The 19,197-nt window shown below is 37.9% G+C and overlaps 1 pseudogene; it reads right to left on the reverse strand.

Moving 5' to 3' along the window:
* Positions 1-14,667: 14,667 nt before the first annotated feature.
* Positions 14,668-19,006, reverse strand: LOC131348879 (C-type lectin domain family 4 member M-like; annotated as a pseudogene).
* Between the last annotated feature and the right edge of the window lie 191 nt (positions 19,007-19,197).

Genomic DNA, 19,197 nt, shown 5'->3' on the forward strand with positions numbered 1-19,197 from the left:
TGTTAGTTGATTTTTGCATTTAAGTAAAATAAAGAGAATTGCAACTTAAACCAGTTTTTTTCTTCTTAACATACTTACTGTTCCTGTCACCTAAACAAAGAATAATGGAAAAAAACCTTTAATTTCCCAAGCCATCCGAACCGAACTGAAAACCATGTGTAAAAACCACAGTACGTATTGAACCATGGGTTAACTGTATTGTTGCATCCCTAGTGCTGAGCCCACTGCTCTACTCCCTGTTCACCCATGACTGTGTTCCGCAACATAAGTCCAATGTCTTCAACAAGTATGCAGATGATACCACAGTTGTTGGCCAAATCAGCAACAACGATGAATCAGCCTACATGGGGGGAGATCCAAAGCCTGTCAGCATGGTGTTCCATGAACAACCTCACCCTCAATGCCACAAAGACCAAAGAGCTCATTGTGGACTTCTGGAAATCTAACAGCAGCAGACATTCCCCTATTTACATCAACGGGTTTGAAGTAGAGCATGTCTCCAGCTTTAAGTTCCTGGGTGTCCACATCTCTGAGGATCTGTCCTGGCATCTGAACAACTCAACTCTGGTTTGGAAGGCACAACAGCGTCTTTACTTTCTAAGGAGACTGAAGAAAGTTCACCTATCCCCCAAGATCCTGACCAACTTTTACCACTGCATCATTGAGAGCAACTCGATGAGCTCCATCACAGTGTAGCATGGCAGCTCCACAGTGTGTGAAAAGAAATCACTTTCAAGGTTTGTGAAAACCACCCAACGCATCATCGGCACCTGCCATTGACTGCCATTGAGTCTCTTCACTACAGTAGATGTCTGCGCAGAGCACACATCAATCATCCTTCCACCCGAGTCATAAACTGTTCAACCTCCTTCCATCCAGGAGGAGATACAGGTCCATCCTCACCAGAACCAGCAGGTTTAGGGCCAGTTTTTTTTCCCTCAACCATAAATCTACTGAATTCTACACTACACCGCTAGGACACTCATGTCTTACTACACTTACCACTTTACAGTTCTGCTCCACCCTGTACATTCTGTTAATGTAATATTTTTCACTGTTATACATTCTGTTGTTCACTCTGGTATAATATAATATTTTCTCACTGTGTAATATAATTAATTGTACATATTGTCCATTTCATAGATATGCCTAGTTTTTTAGGCATATCTGTCTATCTATTTATATACATTTATATATACTTTATTTATACATACCATATACTATCTGTATATTATCTGTATATTATTTGTTACTGTTGTACATACATTGAACATAATGCACACATTTTTAGCACAATTATAAATAACACCTGTCACTTTATCTGCTGTAAATACTACCTGCACATACTTTTATATACACACTCTGACATAGCCTTATTTATTTATCGATGTATATATTTACATATTTATCTGCACTTGTTCATTTGCACAATTTCTACTATTTGCACTTCTCGTAGATGCTAAACAGCATTTCGTTGCTATGTACCTGTACTTTGCAATGACAATAAAGTTCTATCTATCTATCTATCTATCTATCTATCTATCTATCTATCTATCTATCTATCTATCTATCTATCTATCTATCTATCTATCTACCAGACCTTCACTTCAACCTCAACTATGCTTACATTACACAGCCAGGACTCCCCTACTCTTTCATTGTTGCATCTCTCAACCATAGCAGCAGAAGAGATTCTGATATTCATCCAGTCTTGCAATCGTACCATGTGCCCACTGGATCTAATCCCTTCCACTGTGCTTCAGACCATCTCACAAAAAAAAGCCAATGCGTGACTTATTTTCAACCTGACTACATTTTCACACACCACCCCACTGCTGCACTCCCTCCATTGGCTTCTGGTAGCCACATGAATCAGATTCAAAACACTGATGCCAGTGTTAATGTAATCACTGATAGAGACATCAAAGCATTTTTGTACATCACTGTGGAAAAGGGCATCTGCCAAATGGCAAAAATGTAAATGTAAGATCTTTTAAAGAAAAATACCACTTCCATCATAATATGTATCCTAATATATATAAAGGTAATATTAACTGGCTTAATTAGCTGACTTGGCCACACCATTAGCTAGCTAGCTAGCTAGCTTAGCTTAGTTAGCTATCTTATTCTCTATGGTAATTCACACATATGTTTCTAGCATGTATTTTACACAACCAGCAATTGGTGCTGAATATTGACGTGGGATACTCGTTTAAGTTGGATACTCAGCTGTTATACTGTAAATCATCATCAAGTTCTGGCTAGCTAAGTCTAGTTCACTCAGTGGTTGAAAGTCTGATCTCCATCTGTTTCTATAGGTTGTGGTTTGACCTGTGACATATTATATCTCCACAGCTTATACATTGAAAACCACAATTACATGATCACCTGATAAATTTAGCCAGTAATGCTCCACTGTCTCCTTGTGTTCCTGTCCTTGTTGGTCATTGTTCATCTGCTCCGTGGTTTTGTCCTGTATCTGGTTATGTCATGTTCTTGTTTTTGCTAAGGATTATGTTTAGGTTTTAGATTTCCGTTTCGATTTCATTAACGTCAAGTCTAGTGTTAGGTTAGTCTGCCCCATGTCTTGTGTTTATGTTAATAAAGGAGTACTTCTCTGTTAACTGAAATGCACACTGGAAACACCTGAAAACTGAAAATTTACAGATAAAAACACATAGTTTCTTGTTTTATTATTATTAATATTATTTTTTGTTATTATTATTATTATTATTATTATTATTATTATTATTATTATTATTGTTGTTGTTGTTGTTGTTGTTGTTGCTTGTTTATAGCCATGATTTCTGTTTCTCCACATAAACTGAATAAGCTTTTTTTGTGTGATTTTATTTTAAATGTTAATATCGAACAATCATATTTTGTAACAAATCATTATTAAATTCACATTAGAAGCATTTTAATTGTTGAGTCGAGTTAATTGATTTAACACAACAGGTTTGCTGGCTAGACTTATCAGTTATTATTGTCAGATTTCCTCTATTCACATGGATTCTGTTATTTATCAGCAAATTGTTATTTAGAAGTCTTATGGCACATACCATGATGGCCTCAGCAAGACTGAAACAGACTGTTTTCATAAAAAAGGAACACCTTTGATATTGAAGGTAATGTTAATTTAAAAACAGAGACCTGATATTGTATTGGACTTTATGTGATTAAATAACAGTATTTTCAAGGCATTTATATGCATGTGCAGTGGGAAATATTAAATAGTACTTTACTCCGAAACACCACCTGCACTAACAAGAAATGTCTACAGCACACTCATTCTGCATTTTCGTGCAGCAGGATAGATTCATTCACCGGTTTTACTTTGTCATAATCTGAGCTTTATTCCTAATGCTGTCAAATCGCCAGCAGCTTCCAAGTTAAATGGATCTGTCATGTGTTTTCTTTGTCCTTTATCCAAACTACTTACATTTCTGCCTATAGATTTAAGTTTATATAACGCTTCCATGTACCGTCTTGGTGCTAGCTGTGTGTGAAATCGATTGATAAATGGCTGGATTGAACTGTGTGATGCACATGCACATGTGGAGGAGTATGATTTGTCCATGGAATCAGATTCAGTACAACATCGCAAAGGGGTGGGACATCTGTGAATTGGATTCTGATGAAATTAAAACAAGTTTTTTTTAGTTAATTTGATTTTCTGAACCTTTAGGTGAAATACTTAGAGCGACGTGTTGGAGACCCCCGCTCTAGAAGCAAAAAGATATAATACAATGTTGATTAAGCTCAAGTTCATTCTAAGTTAACAGAGTCAGAGACACTGACATGGACTTTAAAAACAGTTATCTCAATTATACTGCTTACATCATCATTATCAAAAAAAGTTACTGCATCAAAATCACAGAAAATATTCAATGCATCTAAAAGATAAAGAAAAAACATGAACAATCTCTGTGCACTTTGATGTATGCGAATGATTACAGAGAAAACAAGAGCAGACACTGAAACACAATTATCTTCACAATTCTTTGATATTGGATATATTTAGCTCAATTTGCCTATAAGCATTTTCCATTTAAAATGATACACATCATTAAGAAACAGGTTTCTCACAGATCCAGGGTAATTCATCAGAACATTTCCTGTCATTCCAGACAGACGTAGTTGAAGCAGAAATCACAGCACAGTCCTCTTCACCTACATTATTTGGTTCAGCTTTATCCCAGGACTTGAAACTAAGAGAATCAGATTCAGATCAGATTCAGTTTTCTTGAAATCCACATATTTAACTGATTTCCCTCAGAATTCTAGTATCATAGGGAATTATCTTTGCAGCTTTTCAAGCAGGAGAACATTTTTAAGATTATTTCAGTTTTATTAATCATTAAAAACAATAAAAATATGTTCTTACTCCTTGGTCAGTGTTATATTGTTCACCCATTTCCACTCTCCCTCTTTTTCTCTGTCACTCAGACCAATCCAAGCCACAAAGTCGACCAGCTGTTTAACAATGAACTCCTTTAAATGACAACAGAATAAAAAAACTTTAGTCTCTCTCTCTCTCTCTCTCTCTGTCTCTCTCTCTCTCTCTCTCTCTCTCTCTCTCTCTCTCTCTCTCTCTCTCTCTCTCACCTGTTCCTCTTTGCTGTTTATAATCAGCAGGTCTGCTCCTTTGTCCATGCAGTCCTTTCTGCTCTCCTCCCAGCTCTTGTTCTTATTAGACATGGCATAAAAACTGGAGTTGGAACTGAAACACTTCCATTTACCTACAGAGATCAGTGGAGTTTCTTGTATTATTAGTTTTCCTTCATATGTTTATATTTCTTAGAAAATTACATCTATCTATCTATCTATCTATCTATCTATCTATCTATCTATCTATCTATCTATCTATCTATCTATCTATCTATCTATCTATCTATCTATCTATCTATCTATCTATCTATCTATCTATCTATCTATTGTTATTGTTGTTGTTCTATAGCCATGATTTCTGTTTCTCTATATAGGATATAGAATATGAGAAAAACATTTAATTAATCATTATTACAAAACAGCCTTTAGTCAGCTATTAGTCCTCCAGGAGAATTGTGAAACCTCTTAAGACTCAGTAACTACCTATTTATTCGTAATTAACTAGTAGTTATTGCTAGAAACTTAGTGAACTATTCATTCATTCTTTCTCACTCCTTGCATAGTTACCTATGAGTGAAGGGACAGTAGTGTAAAGTGTTAGCAATATTAAGGAGATTCTCCTCATTCTAAGATCTTGGAGGGACACGTGAGAGGATGTGAGTTTAAATCATTATTCCCCAGATTCAAGATGATACATGGATTTCCATTGAGGGCATTAAACTGTTGAGCAGAAAATTTAACACAAGATTCAGCTATTTACATGAATCACAAAGTGTCTTCTTGTATCCTCTCTCCTTCTGTAACTGGTCTCTCTCTTTAGTCAGGTTGTTGTAACTGGTCTGGAGCTGGTTGTTTTCTGTATTCAGGATGTAGAATTTGATCCACAGCACTGTGATGGCAGCCAGCAGGAGAACAAACAGCAGCAGCACCACACACACTGCAGTCAGTCTGCAACACCTGCTGCATGCAGTGTCTCCTCCTACAGGTAAATGAAAGACGCATGTATCAGTATCTTGATACTTAGAGCTAGCATTTACAGTTTAATCTAAACAGTGAGCTGGAAAACATCTCATTAACTCTATCCAGCCATCACTGTGAAACTCCTCCCTTTTCACTAAATGAATGCAGTGATGGGCGGAGCTTTGGGCTGGTTTTAAATTAATTGACTTGCAGTTTTTAGAAAAACACAAAAACATGAAAGACTTTCTTCATACTCAAGTTTATGTTGATCACCAGTGTTCCTGACACAGCTTGTTTGCATTAAGTGACACCCACAAAACCATGAAAGTGCACAGACAGTTAGGAACACATGACAGAAGACCAGAAGTGGAAATTTTGTTAACTATGCCAATTAACAAATTGTTGTGTTTATGTAATAATATAATAAAAGCATAATGGCACCAGTGGTATCAGCTGAGGCATTTGATTACAGTTTATGGCTATAATATAATTTGTTTTTTCTCAATATGACTAGTCCTTGACCTAGTGATCTACTGGGTGTTGAAAAAGGTTTTTTAATAAAGAATACAAAGCACTTCAGTAATTTATACTGGATAAGTGTCTGCTAAATGATGTTTAAAAAGAGGCAATTTAAACTCGACAGTAAAATCTATACATAAAACTGCAGAAATGTGTGCAAATTTTATAATTTGAAGTTGATTGTCCATGGCTGGGCTCAAAACACAGACAGATAGCAGCGTAACACAAGGTTGATCTCTAACTGTAAGCAAGGCAAAAGTTGAGTAAAGAGAAGAAGTTACTTCTTTCCTTCTCTGTGTTCCTCTCACCATGTCTGCATGTCTCACAGATATCCACCATCATCTCCACTCAGTGCAAGCTATAAAAGCTTAAATTACTGCTTTTCTATGTTATGGAACATTTTTGGCCGTGAAAACAAACTTTTTTTACCTGTTTGTTGTTCTTCAAGGCATTTCTGTGCATCATCATTCTCCTTCTCTGTGTCGGGGTCGTGACCTCTAACAGTGTCTGCAGACTCGTAGATATCCACCGCAATCTCCACTCGCTCAGAAGAACGTTGAAGCATTTTTAATCTATAAAGTACTCAATAAAACATGAAACTACTGCGTCTCTGTATGGACGTGACTGACAGGCTGTGCCACCGTGTGAAGTGAATTAAATGTGCTGCTGTCAGTAAAGGAAGTCAGACAAAGAGTAGTGACCATCAGTAGCTTCTTGTGGTCAAACTGTGAAGATTTTTGAGCTGCAGTTCATACGCATGGTATATATCTATACCAGTTTGAATATTGTCATATGAATTAGTTGATATGTCCCTGCAGTCTGGAATTATTCGTTGATTTTTCAGAAGCTTTTATGCAGGAGACTGACACAGGGTCCATTTATCTAAGATCAGGGTTAACCTTAGCTCTATTTCACATAACAAATAATGTCCACACTGACAACTGCACACAGGACAGAGAAGTTTGTGGTTTCTCACTAACATGAATACAATAGTGTTTATTTTTCTTATTTGCTTAGAGAGTAAAAAAGAGAGGCTACAGAGGCAATGACTCTCTATACACTATATGAGTAAGTGGACACCTGACCATCATGCTCAGTGGTGGGCAAAGTACACATCTCCTTAAGTGAACGTGCAGACACTCTTGTTAAAATGTTAGTCCGGTAAAAGTAGAAGTCCTCAATTAGAATTTCTACTTGAGTTAAAATACAAAAGTACTTTTATTCAAATTCACATTAAAAAATAATTACTACATTTATCCTAGCTCTACTGTTGTCATTTTAACTTGTAATTAACAATTCATTTCATTTCAGAAGAATCCATCACTCTATTCCCACATGCCTGTTAATACAAGGTCTGAGAAATGATCATGCTACAGATGCCAGTTAATATTATTCTAAATCAAGGAGCACAAAGAGAACATGGGGCTGTAAACTAGCAGGAGTTGAGATCAATTAGGTTTTCCTGTTATGTATTATTAAATTAAATCCTGATAAGTCTTTACCATGTAGATGAAATGACACATTTGTTTGTGTGTGTGTGTGTGTGTGAGTGTGTGTGTCAGTGTTTATAGGGCACAGCTATTTGTGCATGGACACTAAGGAGAAAAAGGACCCTTATATAAACACAGGGTCTGTAGCTTGTAAATTGTTTCCTACATCAAGTGCTTAAAAATGAAAACATGAACATTATGGTAAAAGAAAATATTAAGTACTACAGTGGGACAGTCTGACTTGGTAACTCATACAGAATAACTAATGTGTGCTGGACATGACTGTGTCCTGGGAATCAGTTATAAACAAATGACAAACAAGAATCTAAGCAGATTCTCTTTAACAGAAACTTCTGCTCTAAAGTTTCAGGGGACAAAACGTTCAAATTCAGCAGTCAGTATTTCAGTATTTAGTAACTAATGCTTTGGTGTGTGTGATGGCCAATTACAGTATTTGTGCAGCAATGTGTACCTGCTTTACATTAAAAAAAACTATGAAAAATAAATGTTACTTGGTGACTGGTCAAATATCGACAATAAAAGTTGAGCTATTGCATTAATGGGTTGGTGTATGGCATCGGTAACGTTAATGTAGACTGCTGCTCAAGAGATATTGATTATGTTACCTTACTTAGCTAACTAAAGTGTAACTAGCCATGCACAGCATAATTAAGATAATGACAGATTTATTCACATACACAATAAAATCCTTCATTGCTGCGAGCTAACATTAGAATTCATATTAAAGAAAATCGCCATTATGATGATCACAGGACATGCTTACCTCTACATTTTCGCAAATATGATGTCGAATTTTGGTAAGAAGAAATTGTATGTTACTGAGGCAGGCAGAGGAGGTATCTGAATATGAATGAGTCTTTCTTTGGCTCTACAACATAAAATAAATCCTGCAGTTAAGGCCACAGGCCATGGGTACAGGTGGCAGAATGGGGTCAGGGTTTTCTTCCATCGTAAACTACAGTATTTCGGGCTGTGACACTGCAGGTTTAATGCTCTACCAAACCATTTGCACTCGCTGCATTTAATGAAAACAGATATGCTGGTTCAAAAATAATACGATTGCTGCAGCTCAGTGTCACTGTGCATGCAGGTCCAGACAACCAGAGGGAGTCCTCGCCCGAATATTGACTGTGTACACCGGGTTTCCAGTTTCTAGGGCTTTTAAGCAGCGTGCTCCCTCTATTGTACGCGAAGTATCGTTTCTTAGCGTCACGTACCAAGCCTTGCTTATTGCCTGATTTATCTTTGATGTGTAAGATCCTTGCCTATTTGCCTTGATTACGAGTTTCGGTTTCTGTTTGTTTTGATCGCCTAGTGTTTTGCTTTTCCAGTTTTGACCCTTTGCCTGCTTCCCTGTTTACGATTCTGCCTGCTGTCATCAATAAATATCTGCTTATGGATTCAGACACTCACGCTTCCAGTGAGTCCTTACACTCAGTTTGCTTGCTTTTTTTTCTATTATTATTTTAAAAGATACTTAAGTACAGTACTGAATTACATTTACTTTGTTACTGCCTACAATTTGTGCGCTTATATGGTTGCTCCCCAAAGTTGGAAAGACACAATTTCATAGAATGTCTTTGTATGCCGTAACATTACGATTTCCCTTGACTGGAAGTAAGAGGACCAAAACTGTTCCATGACACTGTTTTGCCAAGAGTCGTGTGGAAGAACTTGAGTGTCCTACAAAGAGCCCTGACCTCTAACCTCACTGAACGCCTTTGGCATGACTTGGTACACAAATGTCATACTAAGCCATCTTTATCAACTTTGTGATATGGTGGACTAAAATTTACTTGAAAACCAGAAGAGAGCTTCCCAGAAGAAAAGGAGGAAATTATAACAACAGTAGTGAGAGGGGATTAGGGGATTTCATCTGGAACAAGTACATATGAGTGCTATGATCAGGTGTCTACAAATTATTTGCCATATTAGACAATCACACTGCACGTTTCCTTAGGTTATCATCAAGCTAATCCCGGAGTGAGCCCTTTAGGGGAGCTCTGTGATGTCTGTATACTTAGCAATCTCACAAAATGCACCAAAACCTACAAATATGACCTCACCGGAATTCACTTTGCATTATATACATACACATGCCTGCTCACCTTCACACTGATCACACACCTGTCCCAGGGTTTTCTTCGGCAGCATCATAGCTTTATTTCAATGGATCTGCCATGTATTTTCTTTATCCTTCATACAAACTACTTCAATTTATGCTTATAGATTTAAGTTTCTATAATTCTCCTATGTACGGGCTTGGTGCTAGCTGTGTGTGGAACCGATTGATGGACGGCTGTATTAAAATGTGTGATGCGCACACGTGGAGGAGGATGATTTGTCTGTGGAGTCAGATTTCGGTACAACACCGGGACAACACTGGGACATCTGTAAATTTAACTATTAATTTGATTTTATCAATTTTTTACATATTCTATGAAACTTTAGGCGAGCTACTCAGAGTGACATGTTGGAGACCCCTGTTCTAGAAGCAAAAAGATATAATACAGTGTAGTAAGCTCAAGTTTATGCTGAATCTCAATTATACTACTTTAATTATCATGATCTACAAAGTTTATGCATCAGAATCATAAGAAATATACAATATATCTATGAAATAAAGAAAAAAAAACATGAACAGTCTCTGTGCAGTTTGTATCAGCCAGTGATTACAGAGAAAACAATAGCAGACACTGAAACACAATTATCATCAGAATGTTGTCTTTGATACTGGATATATTTAGCTCAATTTATGTATAAGCACTTTTTCATGTTTATTTAATAATACAGTGATTAGCAACTAATATTCATGTTTATTTAATAATACACTGATTAGCAACTAATTTTCATGTTTATTTAATAATACAGTGATTAGCAACTAATATTCATGTTTATTTAATAATACACTGATTAGCAACTAATTTTCATGTTTATTTAATAATACACTGATTAGGCATAACATTATGAGCTCAGACAGGTGACGTGAGTAAGACTGATTATCTCCTCATCATGGCACCTGTAGTGGGTCAGATATATTAGGCAGCAAGTGAACATTTTGTCCTCAAAGTTGATGTGTTAGAAGCAGGAAAAATGGGCAAGAGTAAGAATTTGAGAAGTTTGACAAGGGCCAAATGGCTAGACCACTGGATCAGAGCATCTCCAAAACTGCAGCTGTGGGGTGTTCCTGGTCTGCAGTGGTCAGTATCTATTAAAAGTGGTCCAAAGAAGGAACAGTGGTGAACCAGCGACAGGGTCAAGGATGGCCAAGACTCACTGATGCACATAGGGAGTGAAGCCTGGCCCATGTGGTCCAATCTTATAGACAAGGTACTGTTGCTCAAATTGTTAAAAGTTAATGCTGGTTTTGGTAGAAAGGTGTCAGAATACAAAGTGCACCACAGTTTGTTGTGTATAGCTGCAGACAAGTCAGGGTGTCTATGCTGACCCCTATGCACCTCCGAAAGCTGTAACAATGGGCACGTAAGCATCAGAACTGGACCATGGTGCAATGGAAGAATGTGACCTGCTCTGATAAATAATGTTTTCTTTTACATCACGTCGATGGCTAGGTGTGTGTGCATCTCTTACTTGGGGAACACCATATAAAAGCATGATGGTCAGGTGTCCACATACTTTTTGTCATATAGTGTATAAACAGTCATTTTTGCTACAGCCTGAGGTGAGCAACCACAGTCTCTCCACATAAGAAGGGTGCGAATCTCATGATGCATAACCCTTGTGACCTTGAAAAGGGTGTCTGCAGGGATGAAAAACCCTGCTCATGAGCCAGAGTTGAAACATGTCTCATGTAAAGCAGACCCAAAGGAATAGTTTTGGCCACTACAACCGTGAGCCAAGCACACTCTGCATCTGGGCAACAGAGAGGCATTTCAGTACATCACCAGAAAGGGTTGGGACTTCTGTGAATTTGATTGAGATTAAATTTAAACAGGTTTATTGTGTAAATTTGATTTGATCAATTTTGTACATATCCTATGAACCTTTAGGTGAGCTACTCTGTGTTGGAGACCCTTTACTCTAGAAGCAAAAAGATATAAAACAATGATGAGTGAACTAAAGTTTATGCTAAATTAACAGAGTCAGAGACACTGAGGTGGACTTTAAATACAATTATCTCAATTATAATGCTTTGATCATTATAATCTACTGTCTACTGTCTCAACTCTGTTCCCTGGACCTGGAGGCCTTCACCATTAACTGTAAGCCCTTTTACTTTCCCTGTGAGTTCTCCTCATTCATTCTCGTCGATGTTTACATCCCATTGCAAGGCAATATGCACGAAGCGCAGCGTGTGCTGGCTGACGAGATACCGCGTGTGGAAAGGACAAACCCGGACGCCTTGGTTATTGTCCTAGGAGACTTTAACGAAGGTAATCTCTCCCACGAACTGCCCGAATACAAACAGTTTATTAAGTGCCTGACAAGAGAGAGGAACATACTGGACCATTGCTACACCACCATCAGCTGTGCTTATCGTGCTGTTCCCCATGCTGCACTGGGCCATTCTGATCAGATCATGGTGCATTTGATTCCTGCATACAGGCAGAAACTCAAACTTTGCAAACCTGTTGTGAGGACATCAAAGAAGTGGACCAGTGAGGCTGTGGGGGAACTACAGGGGTGTTTGGATTGTACAGACTGGGACGTTTTAGATCTGCCACCAACAGTCTGGATGAGTACACAGACATTGTGATGTCCTACATTAACTTCTGTGAGGATAGCATCATTCCATCACGCACCAGGGTGAGTTATAACAATGACAAACCCTGGTTCACAGCTAAACTCAGACAGCTTAGGTCAGAGAAAAGGCCGTATTTAGAAGTGGGGACAAAGGAAAATACAAGGCTAAGTACAGATTTAGCGAGGAGGTGAGAAGAGCTAAAGCAGAGCATGATGAAAGAATGAAACAGCAATTCCAAACCAACGACTCCGCCTTTGTCTGCAAAGGGCTTAAGGCAATCACCAACTACAAGCCTAGAGCCCCCCAATCTGTGAACGACCTGCACCTGGCCAACAACTTGAATGACTATTACTGCCGCTTTGAAAGACAATGGGACAGACCTGACCTCCCCCAATCCTCCCCACACCAGCCATTGATCAGCAGTAGCCCCCCCTCCTGCACTTCCATACCTGGATCACCCACACATCTCCACACCCTGACTTCTGTGGTCATAAAGTCTTTTGAGCGCCTCGTGCTGTCCTACCTCAAGGACATTACAGACCCTGTCCTCGATCCACTACAGTTTGCCAGGATACTGTTTGTGGACTTCAGCTCTGTGTTTAACATGATTGTCCCAGCTCTACTTAGAGACAAGCTCTCCCAGCTGAATGTGCCTGACTCCATGTGCAGTTGGATCATGGACTTCCTGGCAGAGAGATGGCAGTTTGTGAGGCTGGGTAAGCATGTCTCTGACTGCTGGAACATCAGCACTGGATCTCCCCAAGGCTCTGTCCTTTCTCCTCTGCTATTCTCCCTGTATACCAACAGCTGCACATCTGGTCACCAGTCTGTCAAACTCCTTTAGTTTGCTGATGACACCACCCTCATCGGCCTCATCTCTGATGGGGATGAGTCTGCCTACAGGAGTGAGATGGACCATCTGGTGTCATGGTGCAGCATGAACAACCTGGAGCTCAACTCTCTCAAGACAGAGGAGATGATAGTGGATTTCAGGAAGGACCCAGCCCCCATCCGCCCTGTCATCCTTTATGACTTTCCGGTGACATCTGTCGAGTCATTCCGCTTCCTGGGAACCACCATCAACCAGGAGCTTAAGTTGGAGCAGAACATCAGCTCCCTCACCAAGAAGGCTCAGCAGAGGATGTATTTCCTGTGGCAGCTGAAGAAGTTTCTCCTCCCTGAGAAGATGCTGGTGAACTTCTACACTGCCATCATCGAATCTATCCTCACATCCTCCATCACAGTCTGGTTTGCTGCAGCTACAGCCAGGGACAAGGCCAAGCTTCAGCATGTCATCCACTCTGCTGAGAAGGTGATTGGCTGAAGTCTCCCATCTCTCCAGGAGCTGTACCTCTCCAGGACCCAGAGACGTGCAGCCAAGATCGCAGCCAACCCCTCTCCTCCCACAAACAAACTTTTTCAGTCCCTCCCCTCTGGCAAGAGGCTCTGGTCCATTAAGACCAGGACCTCACGCCACAAGAACAGTTTCTTCCCCACTGCAGTCAGCCTGCTGAACAGTGCCTCACTTACCCCCAGATGCCCCCCCCAACCCGGACACTCACTTCCACATTCTAAATTGCACTACTGTTCATTCAAACTCACATTTTTGTACACAATACTTATCTCATTCTCGATACCTCACATCTGTATAAATGTTTGGACAGTCACTTTCATTTTTTACATTCTATTGCACTACTTCTCATGCAAGTCACTTTATACAGTATTTATTTAACGTATTCTAGCTCTTTTCTAAAATTGTGTACATTTGTACAGACATTTCATACCTGTGTATATGTTTGCACCTGACACCAAGACAAATTCCTAGTATGGTAAAGTGCTCTTTGCTGACCCTTTGCTGTACCTGGCAATAAAACTTTTTCTGATTCTGATTCTACAAATTTAACACAACAGAATTATAAGGAATATACAATACATATAGATAAAGAAAAAACTTGAACAGTCTCTGTGCACTTTGTTTCAGTGAATGATTACTAAGAAAGCAAGAGCAGACACTGAAATTATCAACAAAATATTGTTTTTAATATTGTATATATTTAGCTCAATTTATATATAAGCACTTTTCATTTAAAATGATACACATCATTGATTCATTTAATGAATCATTTCACCACTCATTTCAGCCCAGTAGCTGAAACTTAGAGAATCATAATCAGATCAGATCAGAATCAATTTCCTTCATTTACACTTATTGAACTGAATCCTCTCAGTCTCTGTTTACTGAAATGCATATTGGAACAATATGTATAAAAAAAGATAATAATCTTTATAGCTTTTCAAGCAGGAGAACATAATTAAGATGATTTTATTTGTATTGCACATTACAAAGAGGGAAATATTTTCTTACTTAGTGGTCAGTGGTGTACCGTCCACCCATTTCCACTCTCCCTCTTGTTCTTTGTCACTCAGACCAATCCAAGCCTCAAAATTGCCTGCTGTTTAACGATGAACTCCTTTAAATCACAGGAGAATAAAAACGGCTTTAGTCTCTCTCTCTCTCTCTCTCTCTCTCTCTCTCACCTGTTCCTCTTTGCTGTTTATGATCAGCAGGTCTGCTCCTTTGTCCCTGCAGTCCTTTCTGCTCTCCTCCCAGCTCTTCTTCTCATTCGACATAAAAATTTTTTTCATCTCATCATGCTTAAAAACTGGAGCTGGAACTAATAAACTTCCATTTATCTACAAAGATCAATGGAGAAAATTTACAGATCAAAACACACAGTTTCTTGTATTATTTGTTTTACTTCACATGTTTATTTTTCTTAGACAATTACATATCTATCTATCTATCTATCTATCTATCTATCTATCTATCTATCTATCTATCTGTCTGTCTGTCTGTCTGTCTGTCTGTCTGTCTGTCTATCTATCTATTCAATATTCAGTAGAATCACAAAACTAACATCAACTTTAAAAATATTATTATTATTATTATTATTATTATTATTATTATTATTATTATTGTTGTTGTTGTTGTTGTATATCCATGATTTCTTTTTCACCACATAGCTTATAGAATATGAGAAAACATTTAATCAGTTGTTTTATTACAAAACAGCCATTAGTCAGCTACTAGTCCTCCAGGAGAAATGTGAGACCTCTTAAGACTCAATATCTAATTATTTGTTAGTAATTAACTAGTAGTTAGTGATAGTAACATACTGTTAATGATGAACTATACATTTATTCTTTCTCACTCCTAGCATCGTTACCTATGAGTTATGGGACAGTAGTGTAAAGTGTTAGCAATATTAAGTAGATTCTCCTCATTCTAACATGATAGAGGACGTGATAAGAGGACGTGAGTTTAAATCGTTATTCCCCAGATTAAATAAAAGTTAATACAAAAAATGTAACAAACGTCAGCTACTTACATGAATCACAAAGTGTCTTGTGGTATCCCTCTCTCTCCTTCTGTAACTAGTCTCTCACTTTAGTCAGGTTGTTGTAACTGGACTGTAACTGGGCTCTCTGTATAGCCAGGGTGTTGTAACTGGATTTTAACTGGTCTCTATGTATAGTCAGGTTGTTGTAATTGGACAGTATCTAGTCTTTCGCTATAGTCAGGTTGTTGTAATTGGACAGTATCTAGTCTTTCGCTATAGTCAGGGTGTTGTAACTGGATTTTAACTGGTCTCTATGTATAGTCAGGTTGTTGTAATTGGACAGTATCTAGTCTTTCGCTATAGTCAGGTTGTTGTAATTGGACAGTATCTAGTCTTTCGCTATAGTCAAGTTGTTGTAATTGGACAGTATCTAGTCTTTCGCTATAGTCAAGTTGTTGTAATTGGACAGTATCTAGTCTTTCGCTATAGTCAAGTTGTTGTAATTGGACAGTATCTAGTCTTTCGCTATAGTCAAGTTGTTGTAATTGGACAGTATCTAGTCTTTCGCTATAGTCAGGTTGTTGTAACTGGACTGTATCTAGTCTTTCGCTATAGTCAGGTTGTTGTAACTGGACTGAAACTGGTCTCTATCTTTAGTCAGGTTGTTGTAACCAGACTGTAACTGGTCTCTATCTTTAGTCAGGTTTTCGTAACTGGACTGTAACTGGTCTCTCTGTATAGTCAGGGTGTTGTAACTGGACTTTAACTGGTCTCTCTCTCTTTAGTCAGGTTGTTGTAAGTGGACTGCAGCTGGTCTCTCTCTATAGTCAGGCTGTTGTAACTGGTCTGGAGCTGGTTGATTTCTCTATTCATGATGCAGAATTTGATCCACAGAACTGTGATGGCAGCCAGCAGGAGAAACAGCAGACACCTGTATCAGTATCTCAATACTCTCAGTACTTCTCCTCCCTTTGCATTAAATGCATGCAGTGATTCTGAAGTCTGAAGTCATCATGAAACTGACTTGCAATATTTAGAAAAACATAGAAAACATGAAACACTTTTTTCATACTTTCATGTTTATGTTGATCACTAGTGTTCCTGACACAGCTCATTTGCATTAAGTGATACCCACAAAACTATGAAAGTGCACAGACAGTTAGGAGCACATGAGAGAAGACCAGAAAAGGAAATTACTTTAACCATGCCAATTAACTAATTTTCATGTTTATTTAATAATATTGTAAGAAAATAAAAGTATAATGGTACCAATGGTATCAGCTGAGGCTTTTGATTACAGTTTATGGCTATAATATAAATTGTTTTCACAGTTTTATTTTTCACAGACCTAGTGAACTACTGTGTGATGAAAAAAGCATTTTTAATAAAGACTACAAAGCAATGTTGTAATTCTTAACAGATGAGGATCTGCTAAATGCTGTAAATGACATTTACAAAGGCGATTTGAACTCAGCAGTATAATATGTATATAAAACTGCAGAAATTTGTTCAAATTTTATAATTTGAAGTTGATTGTCCATGGCTGAGCTCAAAACACAGGCAGATAGGAGAGTAACACAAGGTTGATCTCTAATTGTAAACAGAAAGGCAAGCAAGGCTCAAAAGCTGAGTATAGAGAAGAAGTTACTCATTTCCTTCTCTGTGTTCCTCTCACCATGTCTGCATTCTCACAGATATCCACCATCATCTCCACTTGTAACTGACGGAGAAGTCAGTTTGTATTTCTTGTTCATTGAATTACTGTTAAAGTGTTTTGTTGGGAACTTTTAATTTGAAACTGTTTAGTAAAGTGCTGTTTTGAGTAGAGACTTCTATTAGGAAAAAAGAGCGCATAGTGACTCAGGAAGATATATGTTTTGTACCGCATGGAAAGTTAAAGAATGTTCATGATGTAATGTTTATATTGCACTTATCCGAAGTTACAAATGACGTCAGATGCATGATTAAGTTCTCCTTTTGGTAACAAGCAGCCAGTGAAGTGAGTTTGTTATTTATATTATGTGTGATTATTGTGGATTGTACCGCCGTGTGAAAGAGAACAATATTTTTATACATGCTATCGTTAAGCTGTTAACATGAACTTAACTCTGTGTAAAATGTTTACAAAGACAACATTTATTTATTTAATTTATTTATGTGTTTTATATTCTTTGTTTTTACTTTATTCTTTGTGTATTTATTTCTCATGGCATCTTGAGTTGGTTGGTTATGAACCAGTCAATAAATCGCCAGTCATCAGAGAATCCTTGTGCTCGTGCACTTACTGGGGGGAGTTACACCACTCACTGTAACCTATAAAAGCTTAAATTACTGCTTCTCTACATAATGGAACATTTTGTACTTAAATCTTTTGTACCTGTATGCTGGTCTTCTAGGCGTCTCTCTGCATCAGAATTTTCCTTCTCTGTGTCGGGGTCGTGACCTCTAACAGTGTCTGCAATCTCATAGATAACCGTAACCATGTCCTCTCGCTCAAAAAAAAACGTTGAAGCATCTTTAAACTATAAACCTCTGCTCTGTTTCAGAAAACGAAAAAAGTTCACCCTGACAACTGCACACAGGACAGAGATGTTTGTGTTTTCTCACTAAAATGACAACATGAGTGTTTTTTGTTTTTTTTTTTATATCTTTTTAACTTAGAGTGACTGTCATCTAGAACAAGTACAGGTGAGTGCTCTGAACAGGTGCCTAAAAACGTTTGGCCATATTAGACCATCACACTGCATGTTTCCTTAGGTTATCATCATGCTAATCCCACGGTGAGCCATTTAGGGGAGCTCTGTGATGTCTGTAAACTCAGCAAACTCCCAAAATGCGCCACAAATATGACCGCACCGGACTTCACTTCGCATTATATACACACCCTTGCTTGCTCACCTTCAGACTGATCACACATCTGTTCCCAAGTTTTGCTCGGGAAGCATCGTAAATGTATTGTATAGATTCAAGTTTATATAATGCTTCCATAAATGGTCTTCATGTGTGTGAATCTGATTGATGAACGGCTGTGTTGAACTGTGTATTAAACTGCGTGATTTGCATGCACACGTGGAGGAGTGTGATTTGTCTGTGGAGACAGATTTCGGTACAACACTAGAAAGGGGGGGACATTTGTGAATTTGATTAGGATGAAACTTAAACAGGTTTACTGAGTTAATTTGACTTGATCAATATTGTATATATTCTATGAATCTTTAAGCAAAATACTCAGATCGACATGTTGGAGACCTCTGTAGATTAATGTAGATTAGCTCAAGATTATGCTGAATTAACAGAGTCAGAGACACTGAGGTGGACTTTAAATACAATTATCTCAATTCTACTGCCTTAATCCTCATGATCTACAAAGTTATTGCATCAGAATCGTATCGTAAAAAATATAGAGTAAATCTGTGGGAAAAAACATGTCCACTTTGTATCAGTGAATGATTACAGAGAAAACAAAAGCAGACACTGAAACACAATTATCATCAAAATATTGTCTTTTTATATTGGATATATTTAGCACAATTTATGTATAAGCACTTTC

This window comes from Hemibagrus wyckioides, linkage group LG29 (assembly GCF_019097595.1).
Source record: "Hemibagrus wyckioides isolate EC202008001 linkage group LG29, SWU_Hwy_1.0, whole genome shotgun sequence".
Classification (NCBI taxonomy): domain Eukaryota; kingdom Metazoa; phylum Chordata; class Actinopteri; order Siluriformes; family Bagridae; genus Hemibagrus; species Hemibagrus wyckioides.